The following is a 16,070-nucleotide window of genomic DNA, read 5'->3' on the forward strand; positions in this document are numbered from 1 at the left end:
TAGCTAAAGAGATTCAAGAGGGGCTATGGGCTTCGGCTTTGCTGCTCTCGAAGGATGGGATTATCCTAATAGTGAAAAACAAAGAAACAAGAGAGCGCACCAGCCTAGCGCATTATCCTTGGCAAATTTTAATAAATTAAAAACAAGGTAAAAAGCTACTCACAAAAGTCGCAGGTAAAATAGCATATCAAACGCACAAAGGCAATAGTTCCAGTGGTAGGCAGCTATCCAGGTCCCAGGAGGGAGGCACACGGACCGCCGCTGGCTTACGCGTTTCGAAGGTTTGACCTTCTTCCTCAGAGCCTTAGTGGTGGCAGTCTCCTGCCGACTTTTTATATACACATGTTAGGCTGAAACAGACTGATCTGGTTGGTAACGGGACTCCTCCCTTAATTGGTGGGCGGTCCTCTGAGAGGAGGGGAGGGGGGGGGGCGGGGGGGGTTTGTGTTGAGAATCTTGACAAAATAAACATTATTGAAGGGCCATAACATATTGATTTATTGATTTGATGATTAATTGGTGTGCTTTCATAACCATTATTGTTATCACTAGTAAAATTAGTGAAATTAATCTAACCCATAATGGGTGAGCTGATAGGATCGTACCAATAATTTTCCATACACAATCTGCTGTTCTACCCTCACATTCTTATATCACATAAATATTTACAGAGTAGTGTGAGTGATCAGAGGGTTATGAGTATGAGAAAGGGGGAGGGGGGGGTATTGTACCTTAACTGCTGTTGATCTAATGCCATCTCCTCTGTTCAAATGCGTTTTTCTGCAGGGACTGTGTCCGTATGGGCTGCCACTGCTGTCACGTTCGCTCCTGTGCTAGGTGGAACGCACGCCGCCGGTTTACTTCCAGGTTGCGGTCCACAGGGCGGAAGTGCGGTCGTGATGTCACATCCTGTGCGCCGTTCGGCGCCTGGGATGTGACTCAATATAGTAAACAGTGGCCTCCATCTTGCTGTAGACACAGATAGAGGTCAAAGTCAGACTGAAAGCGTCTGACTTCAACCAAAAAGAGTGGGAGTGTTAAATATGTATAACTGGATGGATGACAACAATGAATAGTAACAATAAAGAGTGGTGAGCAATAGTATACAATGAAAACAGAAAAAATTTTTTTTTGAGGGGGACCGAGGGAGGGGAGTGGTGGAATCTGGTCTAAAACAGAAGTTGGAAATAGCAATGCTCAAGACATGTGTATATGGAAGCCAGCAGGAGACCCACTTACATAGTATTTAAAATACATGGTAATAAAAATATATAATTATATAATACACCTTCTGTAAAACATTATAAATATATGTATACACATATATATAGAAAGTAAAAGCCTTATACCCATCCATCACATGTCTATATATGTGCATACGGTGATTATTACAAAAGGCAAATCTTTTTTTATATATTATAAAAAAAAAAAAAAAGCAGTTTTTTTGTAAAAATTAAAATTAAAATCCGTGTATAAGTACAACGGACTGTGTACCTTGCCTGTCTATTCTAAAAAGAGAGAGAAAGGAGGGGGGAGGGGGGGAGGGGGGGGGGAGGGGAGGGGGAGGGGAGATATTGTTGCTAACACCCCATAATGACATTCCTATAGTGGTTTGTATATTATAGCGAATAACTCAGAGGTTATTTTAGTATAAATCGGTGAACGAGATATGATGTGGAAGGGGGGGGGGGGGGGAATGGGTAGGGGGGGGTTGGGGGTGGGGGAGGGACAATCAACAACACTTAATACCAATATTATTAGACTATTTTATGTACTTCTGGATCCTCATTTAGGCCTCCTGGAGTGAGACTACCGAGGGTAAAGATCCAGAAGGCTTCTCTTTTGCAAAGCCTCTGGTACCTTCTTCCTGTATCCAGCTCCCTTCCAATCGACTCTATCCCAAATACTTTCATGCCTGCAGGGTCCCCCTGATGGACTTCTACAAAATGTCTAGGGACTGGGTATTTGTCTCTTAGGTTTATTATGCCACATTTGTGTTCACCAATTCTCACTCGCATTGTTCGTCATAGAGAGCCAGATATTTAGAAAAGGCTGATTTTATGTGATTGGCTTCATAGCCCTTCTCGCTGAATTTCTGCATAAGAAGTTTGCTCTGTTCAGAATATTATCAAAAAGAATTGGAATATTCTGAAGCACGACCCTGTTTTGGGTAAGACACTCCCCGATCACCCCAATATAGTTTTTCGGAAACCTCAAGACCTTAGGAGCCTGATAGCCCCAAGTAGGGTAAAAACATGTACTAGCAAACCCACCAATAGCTGGGTTGCTATAGATGTGGTGTCAGGAACTGTGGCACATGCAAGTACATGTGGCACAGGAAAAAAACGGTGGTTGGGAGAGACGGAAGAATCCACCCAATTAAGCAATTCATCAACTGCGGAACAGAATATGTGGTATACGGTATAGTATGTCCCTGTGGGCGACTATACGTAGGCCGCACACAACGCCCAATGCGAGTGAGAATTGGTGAACACAAATGTGGCATAATAAACCTAAGAGACAAATACCCAGTCCCTAGACATTTTGTAGAAGTCCATCAGGGGGACCCTGCAGGCATGAAAGTATTTGGGATAGAGTCGATTGGAAGGGAGCTGGATACAGGAAGAAGGTACCAGAGGCTTTGCAAAAGAGAAGCCTTCTGGATCTTTACCCTCGGTAGTCTCACTCCAGGAGGCCTAAATGAGGATCCAGAAGTACATAAAATAGTCTAATAATATTGGTATTAAGTGTTGTTGATTGTCCCTCCCCCACCCCCAACCCCCCCCTACCCATTCCCCCCCCCCCCCTTCCACATCATATCTCGTTCACCGATTTATACTAAAATAACCTCTGAGTTATTCGCTATAATATACAAACCACTATAGGAATGTCATTATGGGGTGTTAGCAACAATATCTCCCCTCCCCCTCCCCTCCCCCCCTCCCCCCCTCCCCCCTCCTTTCTCTCTCTTTTTAGAATAGACAGGCAAGGTACACAGTCCGTTGTACTTATACACGGATTTTAATTTTAATTTTTACAAAAAAACTGCTTTTTTTTTTTTTATAATATATAAAAAAAGATTTGCCTTTTGTAATAATCACCGTATGCACATATATAGACATGTGATGGATGGGTATAAGGCTTTTACTTTCTATATATATGTGTATACATATATTTATAATGTTTTACAGAAGGTGTATTATATAATTATATATTTTTATTACCATGTATTTTAAATACTATGTAAGTGGGTCTCCTGCTGGCTTCCATATACACATGTCTTGAGCATTGCTATTTCCAACTTCTGTTTTAGACCAGATTCCACCACTCCCCTCCCTCGGTCCCCCTCAAAAAAATTTTTTCTGTTTTCATTGTATACTATTGCTCACCACTCTTTATTGTTACTATTCATTGTTGTCATCCATCCAGTTATACATATTTAACACTCCCACTCTTTTTGGTTGAAGTCAGACGCTTTCAGTCTGACTTTGACCTCTATCTGTGTCTACAGCAAGATGGAGGCCACTGTTTACTATATTGAGTCACATCCCAGGCGCCGAACGGCGCACAGGATGTGACATCACGACCGCACTTCCGTCTTGTGGACCGCAACCCGGAAGTAAACCGGCGGCGTGCGTTCCACCTAGCACAGGAGCGAACGTGACAGCAGTGGCAGCCCATACGGACACAGTCCCTGCAGAAAAACGCATTTGAACAGAGGAGATGGCATTAGATCAACAGCAGTTAAGGTACAATACCCCCCCCTCCCCCTTTCTCATACTCATAACCCTCTGATCACTCACACTACTCTGTAAATATTTATGTGATATAAGAATGTGAGGGTAGAACAGCAGATTGTGTATGGAAAATTATTGGTACGATCCTATCAGCTCACCCATTATGGGTTAGATTAATTTCACTAATTTTACTAGTGATAACAATAATGGTTATGAAAGCACACCAATTAATCATCAAATCAATAAATCAATATGTTATGGCCCTTCAATAATGTTTATTTTGTCAAGATTCTCAACACAAACCCCCCCCGCCCCCCCCCCTCCCCTCCTCTCAGAGGACCGCCCACCAATTAAGGGAGGAGTCCCGTTACCAACCAGATCAGTCTGTTTCAGCCTAACATGTGTATATAAAAAGTCGGCAGGAGACTGCCACCACTAAGGCTCTGAGGAAGAAGGTCAAACCTTCGAAACGCGTAAGCCAGCGGCGGTCCGTGTGCCTCCCTCCTGGGACCTGGATAGCTGCCTACCACTGGAACTATTGCCTTTGTGCGTTTGATATGCTATTTTACCTGCGACTTTTGTGAGTAGCTTTTTACCTTGTTTTTAATTTATTAAAATTTGCCAAGGATAATGCGCTAGGCTGGTGCGCTCTCTTGTTTCTTTGTTTTTCACTATTGGGGCAGCCAGAGTAGACATGTGCAGGATGAAAAAATTCGTTTAGTTTAGTTTCGTTTCGATTCGTTATTTAACTAAATTCGTTTAGTTAAATTCGTTGCATTCATTACATTCGTTTTCGGAATTTGTTTCGTTTCGAATTCGAATTCGAAAAAATTCAACCGCAATCGAAAAAATTTGACCGTATTCGAAAAAAAACTATCAAATTCGAAAAAATTCTACCACATTCGAAAAAAGCTGTCAAATTCGAAAAAATTCTACCACATTCGAAAAAACTATCAAATTCAAAAAAAATTTTACTACATTCGAAAAAAATATCAAATTCGAAAAAAATTCTACCACATTCGAAAAAAAACTGTCAAATTCGAAAAATTTCTACCACATTCGAAAAAAACTATAAAATTCGAAAAAATTCTACCGCATTCGAAAAAAACAATAACTGAATTTGAAAAACTAAACTATATATAACCATTTTGCGAAATTTGAAATTCGTATAGAATGAAATCGAATTCCAATAGAAAAGATTAGGATAGAATAGAAAGTATAAAAGAATAGCATAGAAAAACAATAGAACAAAATAGAAAAAAAGATAATATATTGTATTCTAATCTTTTCTATTTGAATTCGAATTCATTCTGTACCAAATTCCAATTTTGGAAGATGGTTAAATATATATATTATATTTTTTTTCTATTCTGTTCCATTGTTTTTCTATGCTATTCTTTTTTATTTTATTCTAAACTTTTCTATTCGAATTTGAATTCATTCTAAATGAAATTCGAATTTCGGAAGATGGCTTCTGAAATTCGAATTTCGTATAGAATGAATTTGAATTTGAATAGAAAAGAATAGACTAGAAAAACAATAGAACAGAACAGAATAAAATATAATATAGATATATTATATCTTATTCTATTCTGTTCTATTGTTTTTCTAGTCTATTCTTTCTACTCTATTTTAATCTTTTCTATTCAAATTCATTTTATACAAAATTCGAATTTTGGAAGATGGTTTTATATATATATATATATATATATATATATATATATATATATATACTATTTTTTCTATTCTGTTCTATTGTTTTTCTATTATTTTCTATTATATTCTGATCTTTTTCTATTTGAATTCAAATTCATTCTATACAAAATTCGAATTTCGGAAAATAGTTATATAGAAATAGAATGAAATCAAATTCTAATAGAAAAGAATAGAATAGAAAAACAATAGAACAGTAGAACAGAATAGAAAGAAATATTATATATATATATGTGTATATATATATATATATATATCTATAGATAGATAGATAGATAGATAGATAGATAGATAGATAGATAGATAGCGATCTATCTATCTATCTATCTATCTATTAGGGATGAGCCGAACACCCCCCGGTTCGGTTCGCACCAGAACCCGCGAACGGACCGAAAGTTCGCACGAACGTTAGAACCCCATTGACGTCTATGGGACTCGAACGTTCAAAATCAAAAGTGCTCATTTTAAAGGCTAATTTGCATGGTATTGTCCTAAAAAGGGTTTGGGGACCCGGGTCCTACCCCAGGGGACATGTATCAATGCAAAAAAAACTTTTAAAAACGGCCGTTTTTTCGGGAGCAGTGATTTTAATGATGCTTAAAGTAAAAAAAAAAAAGTGAAATATTCCTTTAAATATCGTACCTGGGGGGTGTCTATAGTATGCCTGTAAAGTGACGCGTGTTTCCCGTGTTTAGAACAGTCCCTGCACCAAATGTCATTTTTAAAGGAAAAAATCTCATTTAAAACTGCTTGCGGGTTTAATGTCATGTCGGGTCCTGGCAATATGGATGAAAATCAGTGAGACAAACGAGATGGGTACCCCCCAGTCCATTACCAGGCCCTTTGGGTCTTGTATGGATATTAAGGGGAACCCCGCACCCAAATTAAAATAAGGAAAGGTGTGGGGCCACCAGGCCCTATATACTCTGAACAGCAGTATACAGGCGGTGCAAACAAGACAGGGACTGTAGGTTTGTTGTTAAGTAGAATCTGTTTGTCATTTTGAACATTTTTAACGTGTTTAGCTCCAGCCAAAAAATCTTTTCTAAGCTTTTTGGAAAACATAGGGAAGGGTTATCACCCCTGTGACATTTGTTTTGCTGTCTTTCCTCCTCTTCAGAAGATTTCACCTCACTTTTTTGTCCCAATGAAAAATGTTTTTTGAAAATTTGGGTTTTTTTGTGGAACAAGGATTGGAAAGCATCAGTGGAAAGGAGAAATTGTTTTCCCATATTAACTCTTACAGGAGAGAATTTCCCTTCCTAGGGGTAGATTTCATCTCACTTCCTGTTGTCTCCTTCCGTTTGCAAGTAGGAGTCGTTTGTAAGTTAGATGTTTGAAAGTAGGGTCCTGCCCTATATACTCAGCAGAAATTTGGGCCTTAGGTGTTGCTGTGGCCACAACACTGTAAGCCCTCACAGGGCCCTGCTGTGAAATATTAGATCAAGAATTGTAATTACATGCCCCTGTTGAACAGGAGCTGAAAAATTAGGCCTTAGGCACTGGTGCTGGTGCCACAACACTGCAACCCCTCACAGACACTCTAGTTGGAACGCAGGAACGAGCCCTGCTGCAAATTATTGCTTCAAAAATTGTAATTACACGCCCCTGTTAGACAGGGGCAGAAAAATTGGGCCTTAGGCACTGGTGCTGGTGCCACAACACTGCAACCCCTCACAGACACTCTAGTTGGAACGCAGGAACGAGCCCTGCTGCAAAGTATTGCATCAAAAATTGTAATTACACGCCCCTGTTAGACAGGGGCAGAAAAATTGGGCCTTAGGCACTGGTGCTGGTGCCACAACACTGCAACCCCTCACAGACACTCTAGTTGGAACGCAGGAACGAGCCCTGCTGCAAAGTATTGCATCAAAAATTGTAATTACACGCCCCTGTTAGACAGGGGCAGAAAAATTGGGCCCTAGGCACTGGTGCTGGTGCCACAACACTGCAACCCCTCACAGACACTCTAGTTGGAATTCAGGAACGAGCCCTGCTGCAAAGTATTACATCAAAAATTGTAATTACACGCCCCTGTTAAACAGGGGCTGAAAAATTGTGCCTTAGGCACTGGTGGTGGCGCCCAGAACCAAAAATGTTCTTACAAGCTATCAGCGTGATGATTGAGGAGGAAGAGGATAATTACTCAGGGATAGTCACTCAGCATCAGCATAGGCAGTCTTTGAAGGGATCTGAGATTTCAAAAAAAATTATTCGGTTACATCAGCATCAGGTGCTTGGTAGCTGGTGGTGATCCAAGACTCATTCATTTTTATGAAGGTCAGCCGATCGACCGAGTCGGTGGACAGACGCACCCTGTGATCGGTTACCACGCCTCCAGCAGCACTGAATGTGCGTTCCGAAAGAACGCTGGATGCAGGACAGGCCAGTAGCTCAATTGCATACTGTGCAAGCTCTGGCCAGTGATCCATCCTCAAGACCCAGTAACCCAGAGGATTTTCGGTGGGAAAGGTGTCCAAGTCTGATCTTGCCCCTAGGTATTCCTGCACCATGTAAAACAGACGCTGGCGATGGTTGCTGGAACCGATCATACCTTGGGGCTGCGGACCAAAAAATTGTCTGAACGCATCGGTCAGACGGCCACCTTCTCCACCGCTCCTTCTTTGACTGACCGAAGCCTCAGCAACACGTTGTCCAGAAACAGGAGTTTGTAACCTCCCAGTCTCTGGGAACGCGTTGCACAGACCTTTCTGCAAGGCCTCCCGAAGATGTTTCATCCTCTGCTCCCTCTGCGATGGCAAGATAAGGTCCGCAACCTTACCCTTGTAACGTGGATCAAGGAGGGTTGCCAGCCAGTATTGGTCCTTCTCCTTGATACCACGAATACGAGGATCCTTACGCAGGCTTTGCAGGATCAGGGAGGCCATGCAGCGTAGGTTTGCTGAGGCATTCGGTCCGGAGTCCTCTGGGTCACTAAGAACGACATGGTCCGCAGCCACCTCCTCCCAGCCACGTACAAGTCCATGTGTTTCTTGGGACTGATCCCTTAAAGACTGCTGCTGATGCTGAGTGCCAGGCTCCACCTCCATACTGACACAATCTTCCTCCTCCTCCTCTTCCTCCTCGTCCTCTTCCTGTGTGATCGGCGGGCACGCAGGAACACTGTCTGGATAAAGGGGGCCTTGAGAGCTAAGGAAGTCCTCCTCTTCCTGCCTCTGTTCTGCCTCAAGTGCCCTGTCCATTATTCCACGCAGCGTGTGCTCCAACAGGTGGACAAGGGGGACAGTGTCACTGATGCATGCACTGTCACTGCTCACCATCCTCGTGGCCTCCTCGAATGGTGACAGGACAGTGCATGCATCCCTGATCATGGCCCACTGGCGTGGGGAAAAAAAACCAAGCTCCCCTGACCCTGTCCTGGTGCCATAGTCGCACAGGTACTCATTGATGGCCCTCTGCTGCGTGTGCAGCCGCTGCAGCATGGCCAACGTTGAGTTCCACCTGGTGGGCATGTCACAGATTAGGTGGTTCTTGGGCAGGTTAAACTCCTTTTGGAGGTCCGTCAGCCGAGCACTGGCATTATATGACCGGCGGAAATGCACACAGACTTTCCTGGCCTGCCTCAGGACATCCTGTAAGCCCGGGTACCTGCCCAAGAACCGCTGCACCACCAAGTTAAGGACGTGAGCCAAACAGGGCACATGGGTCATTTGTCCCTGTCGGAGGGCAGAGAGGAGGTTGGTGCCATTGTCGCAAACCACCATTCCTGCCTTAAGTTGGCGTGGCGTCAACCACCTCTGAACCTGCCCCTGCAGAGCTGACAGAACCTCTGCCCCAGTGTGGCTCCTGTCCCCCAAGCACACCAGCTCAAGCACCGCATGGCATCTTTTGGCCTGCGTACTTGCGTAGCCCCTTGAACGCCTACGGAGCACCGCTGGTTCCGAGGAAGAGGCCATGGAGGAAGAAGAAGAGGAGGGGGTGGAGGAGAGAGGTGTGTCACAATCAGCATTTTGGAGGCGTGGTGGCGGAACAACCTCCAACACTACTGCACCTTGTCCTGCATCCTTCCCAGCTGCCAGCAGAGTCACCCAATGCGCCGTGAAACTTAGGTAACGTCCCTGTCCATGCCTGCTGGACCATGAGTCAGCGGTAATATGCACCTTACCGCTGACCGCCCTGTCCAGCGAGGCATGGACATTGCCTTCCACATGCCGGTAGAGAGCCGGAATCGGAGAAAAAGTGGCGTTTGGGTACCTGCCACTGAGGAACCGCACATTCCACAAACTCACGGAAGGGGGCAGAGTCTACCAACTGAAAAGGCAGCAGTTGAAGTGCTAGCAATTTTGCCAAGCTAGCATTCAACCGCTGGGCATGTGGATGGCTGGGAGCAAACTTCTTTCGGCGGTGCAGCAGCTGGGGCAGGGAAATTTGCCTGGTACAATCTGACGTCGGTGTACCAAAAGCAGATTGCCCACAAGTACTTGGCTGTGACACACCTAATTCTACACCTTCATTCCTCTCACTGCAGGTCTCAGAGAGGACTGAAGGTCTAGTGGGGTTGGAAATCTCAGCTGATGAGGAGCAAGGAGAGATCCTCTTTGTTCTTTGGTGTGGGTCTTTTAGATACGCTTGCCAACGAACTGCATGGCAGGTCAACATATGTCTGGTCAAGCATGTGGTACCCAAGCGGGAGATGTTTTGGCCACGCGAGATACGCTTGAGACATATGTTGCAAATAGCAGCGGTGCGATCTGATGCACTCGTCTCAAAAAAGGCCCACACCAAAGAACTTTTTGAATAACGCGCAGAGACTGCAGCGCCCTGCACATGTGGAGCTTTGGGGTGTGATGCAGTCAATGTGCTGCCCTTAGGCTGGCCCCTGGAGGGCATCCTGCCTCGTTGGTGATGTGCTGCCGCCTCCTCCTCCTCCTCCTCCTCCTCTCTCCTATCAGGCACCCACGTTGAGTCAGTGACCTCATCATCCCCTCCCTCCTCATCACTGGAGCAAACCTGGCAGTATGCTGCAGCAGGGGGAGCATGACTGCCAGATTGCTGTCCTTCTGGGGCACCCCCTCTGTCCGCGCTCATGTTACTGCCTTCATCGAGCTCAGTATCGTCATCCAAGCCTTCCAAACGCTGGGCATCCTCCTGGAGCATGTACCCAACACTGTGGTCAAACAGTTCGAGGGAATCCTCATGAGGACATGGTGGAGCTAGGGAAGGAGTCACTGATGACATTGAGCTGAGGGAAGAGGCCGCTGCTTTGCCAGACAAAGCACCCTGGGCATGGGTGAGAGAGGATGAGGAGGATGAGGACGGCTTGGTCATCCACTCGACCAAGTCTTCCGCATGTTGCGGCTCAACATGGCCAGCTGCCGAAAAAAAGGCCAAGCGTGTCCCATGGCCACGTGCTGATGAGGATGCACCGTCTCCACGACCAGCACTAGACACAGAGCCTGCTTGCCCTCTCTTATTGGCTTGTGACTGTCTTCCTCTCCTTCTTGGCCTTCCAGACATACTAATGGCCTGTAGCTGCACTAAGCTGGGATAGAACACCTGTAATTTTCTTCAAGTAGCTTTATATACTGTAACCAGACAAGCCTGCCTGTCAGTAGGAAGATAACAGGAACGGATCTAGCTGAACACTGTGAGCAGGACGCACTGTACTAAATGTAAATAGTCTAGCTGCCTGACCGTGGTACTAATAGGATCAAATAGAACACCTGTAATTTTCTTCAGGTAGCTTTATATACTGTAACCAGACAAGCCTGCCTGTCAGTAGGAAGATAACAGGAACGGATCTAGCTGAACACTGTGAGCAGGACGCACTGTACTAAATGTAAATAGTCTAGCTGCCTGACCGTGGTACTAATAGGATCAAATAGAACACCTGTAATTTTCTTCAGGTAGCTTTATATACTGTAACCAGACAAGCCTGCCGGTCAGTAGGAATTTAACAGGAACGGATCTAGCTGAACACTGTGAGCAGGACGCACTGCACTAAATGTAAATAGCAGGAACGGATCTAGCTGAACACTGTGAGCAGGACGCACTGCACTAAATGTAAATAGTCTAGAAGATAACAGGAACGGATCTAGCTGAACACTGTGAGCAGGACGCACTGCACTAAATGTAAATAGTCTAGAAGATAACAGGAACGGATCTAGCTGAACACTGTGAGCAGGACGCACTGCACTAAATGTAAATAGCAGGAACGGATCTAGCTGAACACTGTGAGCAGGACGCACTGCACTAAATGTAAATAGTCTAGAAGATAACAGGAACGGATCTAGCTGAACACTGTGAGCAGGACGCACTGCACTAAATGTAAATAGCAGGAACGGCTCTAGCTGAACACTGTGCGCAGGACGCACTGCACTAAATGTAAATAGCAGGAACGGATCTAGCTGAACACTGTGAGCAGGACGCACTGCACTAAATGTAAATAGCAGGAACGGATCTAGCTGAACACTGTGAGCAGGACGCACTGCACTAAATGTAAATAGCAGGAACGGATCTAGCTGAACACTGTGAGCAGGACGCACTGCACTAAATGTAAATAGCAGGAACGGATCTAGCTGAACACTGTGAGCAGGACGCACTGCACTAAATGTAAATAGCAGGAACGGATCTAGCTGAACACTGTGAGCAGGACGCACTGCACTAAATGTAAATTGCAGGAACGGATCTAGCTGAACACTGTGAGCAGGACGCACTGCACTAAATGTAAATAGTCTAGAAGATAACAGGAACGGATCTTGCTGAACACTGTGAGCAGGACGCACTGCACTAAATGTAAATAGCAGGAACGGATCTAGCTGAACACTGTGAGCAGGACGCACTGCATTAAATGTAAATAGTCTAGATAGAAGATAACAGGAACGGATCTAGCTAAACTGAATACAGTGTATATATATATATGCAACACCTGGGATGCATATATATACACAATACACTGTAAGTGCAGCTAACTGACTGACTGTTCTGCCTAATCTATCTAACTCAAATCAAATGACACTGTCTGTCTCTCTCTCTATCTCTCAGCACACCGGAACACACACTACACAGGGCCGCCGTGCAGGCGGCCTTATATAGTGTGGGGTGTGTACTAAATCCCCTGAGCCATAATTGGCCAAAGCCACCCTGGCTTTGGCCAATTACAGCTCTCTCTACTGACGGCGCTGTGATTGGCCAAGCATGCGGGTCATAGTGCATGCTTGGCCAATCATCAGCCAGCAATGCACTGCGATGCCGCAGTGAATTATGGGCCGTGACGCGCCACACGAATTTAGCGCGAATGGCCCATAACGTTCGCAATTCGGCGAACGATCGAACAGCCGATGTTCGAGTCGAACATGGGTTCGACTCGAACACGAAGCTCATCCCTACTATCTATCTATCTATCTATCTATCTATCTATCTATCTATCTATCTATCTATCTATATATATATATATATATATATATATATATATATAAATAAATAAAAAAATTGGAATTTGGTACAGAATGAATTTGAATAGAAAAGATTAGAATAGAATATTTTATATTTTTTTCTATTCTGTTCTGTTGTTTTTCTATGCTATTCTTTTATATTATTCAAATTTCGTATAGAATGATTTCGCATTCAAATAGAAAAGATTAGAATAAAATAGAAAAGAATAGAAAAGAATAGAAAAACAATAGACCAGCATAGAAAAAAATAAAATAAAATAAAATAAATATATATATATATATATATATATATATATATATATATATACCGTATTTATCGGCGTATAACAAGCACTTTTTTCCCCTTAAAATCAGGGGAAAATCACGGGTGCGTGTTATTGCGATCCTGAGCTCGGCTCTTCTCGGCCACTTTCGGCTTCACTCGAGTGCCGCCCGAACCTAGCCGAGTGTACTCAGCTAGGTTCAGATAGCTCCGCTCACAGTCACGCCCATCCCGGACGGGACTACGAGTGGAGCCGAAAGTGAACGAGAGCCGCCGAGAAGAGCCGAGGACCGGCTCTGTGTATTTTGGCTCCGGCGGCACCATTTTCAAATCGCGGTCGGCGATTTTGAAGCTCAGATCGCAGGGGATCACAGGATTTTGCGAGCTGCAAGGCTGCACTGGGGCAAGGCTGCACTGGGATAAGGCTGCAATGGACACTGGGGAAGGCTGCACTGACAAGGCTGCACTGACAAGGCTGCACTGACAAGGCTGCACTGACATGGCTGCACTGGGGCAAGGCTGCACTGGGGAAGGCTGCACTGACAAGGCTGCACTGACAAGGCTGCACTGAAAAGGCTGCACTGGGGAAGGCTGCACTGACAAGGCTGCACTGACAAGGCTGCACTGACATGGCTGCACTGGGGCAAGGCTGCACTGAGAAGGCTGCACTGACAAGGCTGCACTGACAAGGCTGCACTGACATGGCTGCACTGGGGCAAGGCTGCACTGAGAAGGCTGCAATGATGGGCATTTAAATTTAAGTTTTTTAGCTTAAAATTCCCTCCTAAACTTGGGGTGCGTGTTATACGCCGATAAATACGGTAATTTTTTTTGTTTTATTCTCTTCTATTGTTTTTTTATGCTTTTCTTTTCTATTATTTTATATTCTATAATAGTCTTTTCAATTCAAATTCATTCTATACGAAATTCGAATTTCGGTACATGGCTTCTGAAGTTTGAATTTCGTATAGAATGAATTCGAATTTGAATAGAAAAGATAGAAAACAGAATAGAAGAAAATATAATATATATATTATATTTTCTTCTATTCTGTTCTATTGTTTTTCTAGTCTATTCTTTTCTATTATTTTCTATTCTATTCTTATATATATATATATATATATATATATATATATATATATATATATATATATATATATATATATATATATATATATATATATATATATTATACATATACACATACACACATATATATATATATAGATATATATATATATATATATATATATATATATATATATATATATATATATCTATATATATATATAACCATCTTCTGAAATTTGAATTTCTTATAAAATGAATTTGAATTTGAATAGGAAAGATTAGAATAGAGTAGAAGAGAAAAGACTAGAAAAACAATAGAACAGAATAGAATAAATTATATATATTATATTTTATTCTGTTCTGTTCTATTGTTTGTCTAGTCTATTATTTTCTATTCTAACCTTTTCTATTCAAATTCAAATTCATTCTATACGAAATTCCACTTTCACTTTTTATGCTTTTTTTTATGTATATATTTATATATATATATTCTATTGCTTTATTATTTTATATTCTATCTTATTGTTTTTTTTAGAAAAACGTTTTCTATTTTTTTCGAATTTGATTATGTTTTCTAATTCGATTCGAATATGTTTTCTAATTCGATTTGAATATGTTTTCGAATTTGTTCGTTTTTTTTCGGATTCGTTTAAATTCTTTACTTTTGTAATTCGGAAATTCGGATGCATCCGAATTTCCAAATAATGAAAAATTCGTCCGAATTTCGATTCGGAACGAAACGAAATGCACATGCCTAAGCCAGAGTGCTCATCCCATCTTCCCTCTCTGACAACATATAAAGTATTCTGTTTTAATTCTCATTTCTCTGTTTCTGACTTTTACTAGTTGTAGTGCCTGACCCCAAATTCATCCCACAACTTAACATGAAAATCTCCCTTCCTGTCTGGTGTTAATGTCACCCTTCATCCATCCTGCTCACATAGATAGCTGTTTCTCTAGCTGTTTACTCTGCATGATTCTTAGTCCCTGTGGACCTTTGGTAACCCAGTTACCCATTGTGGATCAATGTCCACTTTAACCATTAATCTAGGGGCTCAGTATAGGCGGAACCGCACCTTCGGTTCATATATAGCGCTCCTCTTGCGCTGGGCATTTTTGAGGGTCTCTTACCCTTCATTCCCTTACTTAATTCAATGCCCATAATGACTGGCCAGTCTTCTCTCTTCTCTACGTGTGCCTATACCCTCTTGTCTCTAAACTACTTTATCTAGCAGATGTACTACATATACCTGTGAGCAGCACTATTCTTCCCTTTCTTATCTATAACACTCCAATGGACAATAGACAGGGACAACATAACATATAACCACCAATCAATACAGTTCGATTAAGGGGAGTAAAATAGGTACCCTTTGTCCCAAAAATGAGTTACCGATCAAGGAGGTCTGATAACTCAAATGTAAGCAAAAGGCTGATTATCAGAAATTCCCGGATCGTCTCAAGCTCCTCGTTTCAGATACTCAGGGTCACCTGGAATCCCCTCCTAAGGCAAAGCTCGCCATGCCGACTCGGTTAAATTGATGATAGGCAACTCCTATCCTCATATTGATTAGTGGTTCCAAATTAATAATAACTACTGCAGTAGGGAACAGACACAAAAGATACTCTCAGCATCTTTACAAATTACTGTTCTGCTTTATTATTGAAGGTTTTTATGCACATGATTACGTAGGTATCACATTAATATTACAATTGTACATTTATGGTAACAAGGGGCGTAACATAGGCAGGCTAATTCTAATCAGGACTCGAAAGAATGTAAACATTTACTGAAAACATTATTAGTGCTGTGTGCACAGTGAGGGCCGTGTGCAATACATACAAAATACAATACAATTATATACAGAACTT

Source organism: Aquarana catesbeiana, linkage group LG01, assembly GCF_042186555.1.
Source record: "Aquarana catesbeiana isolate 2022-GZ linkage group LG01, ASM4218655v1, whole genome shotgun sequence".
Taxonomy (NCBI): domain Eukaryota; kingdom Metazoa; phylum Chordata; class Amphibia; order Anura; family Ranidae; genus Aquarana; species Aquarana catesbeiana.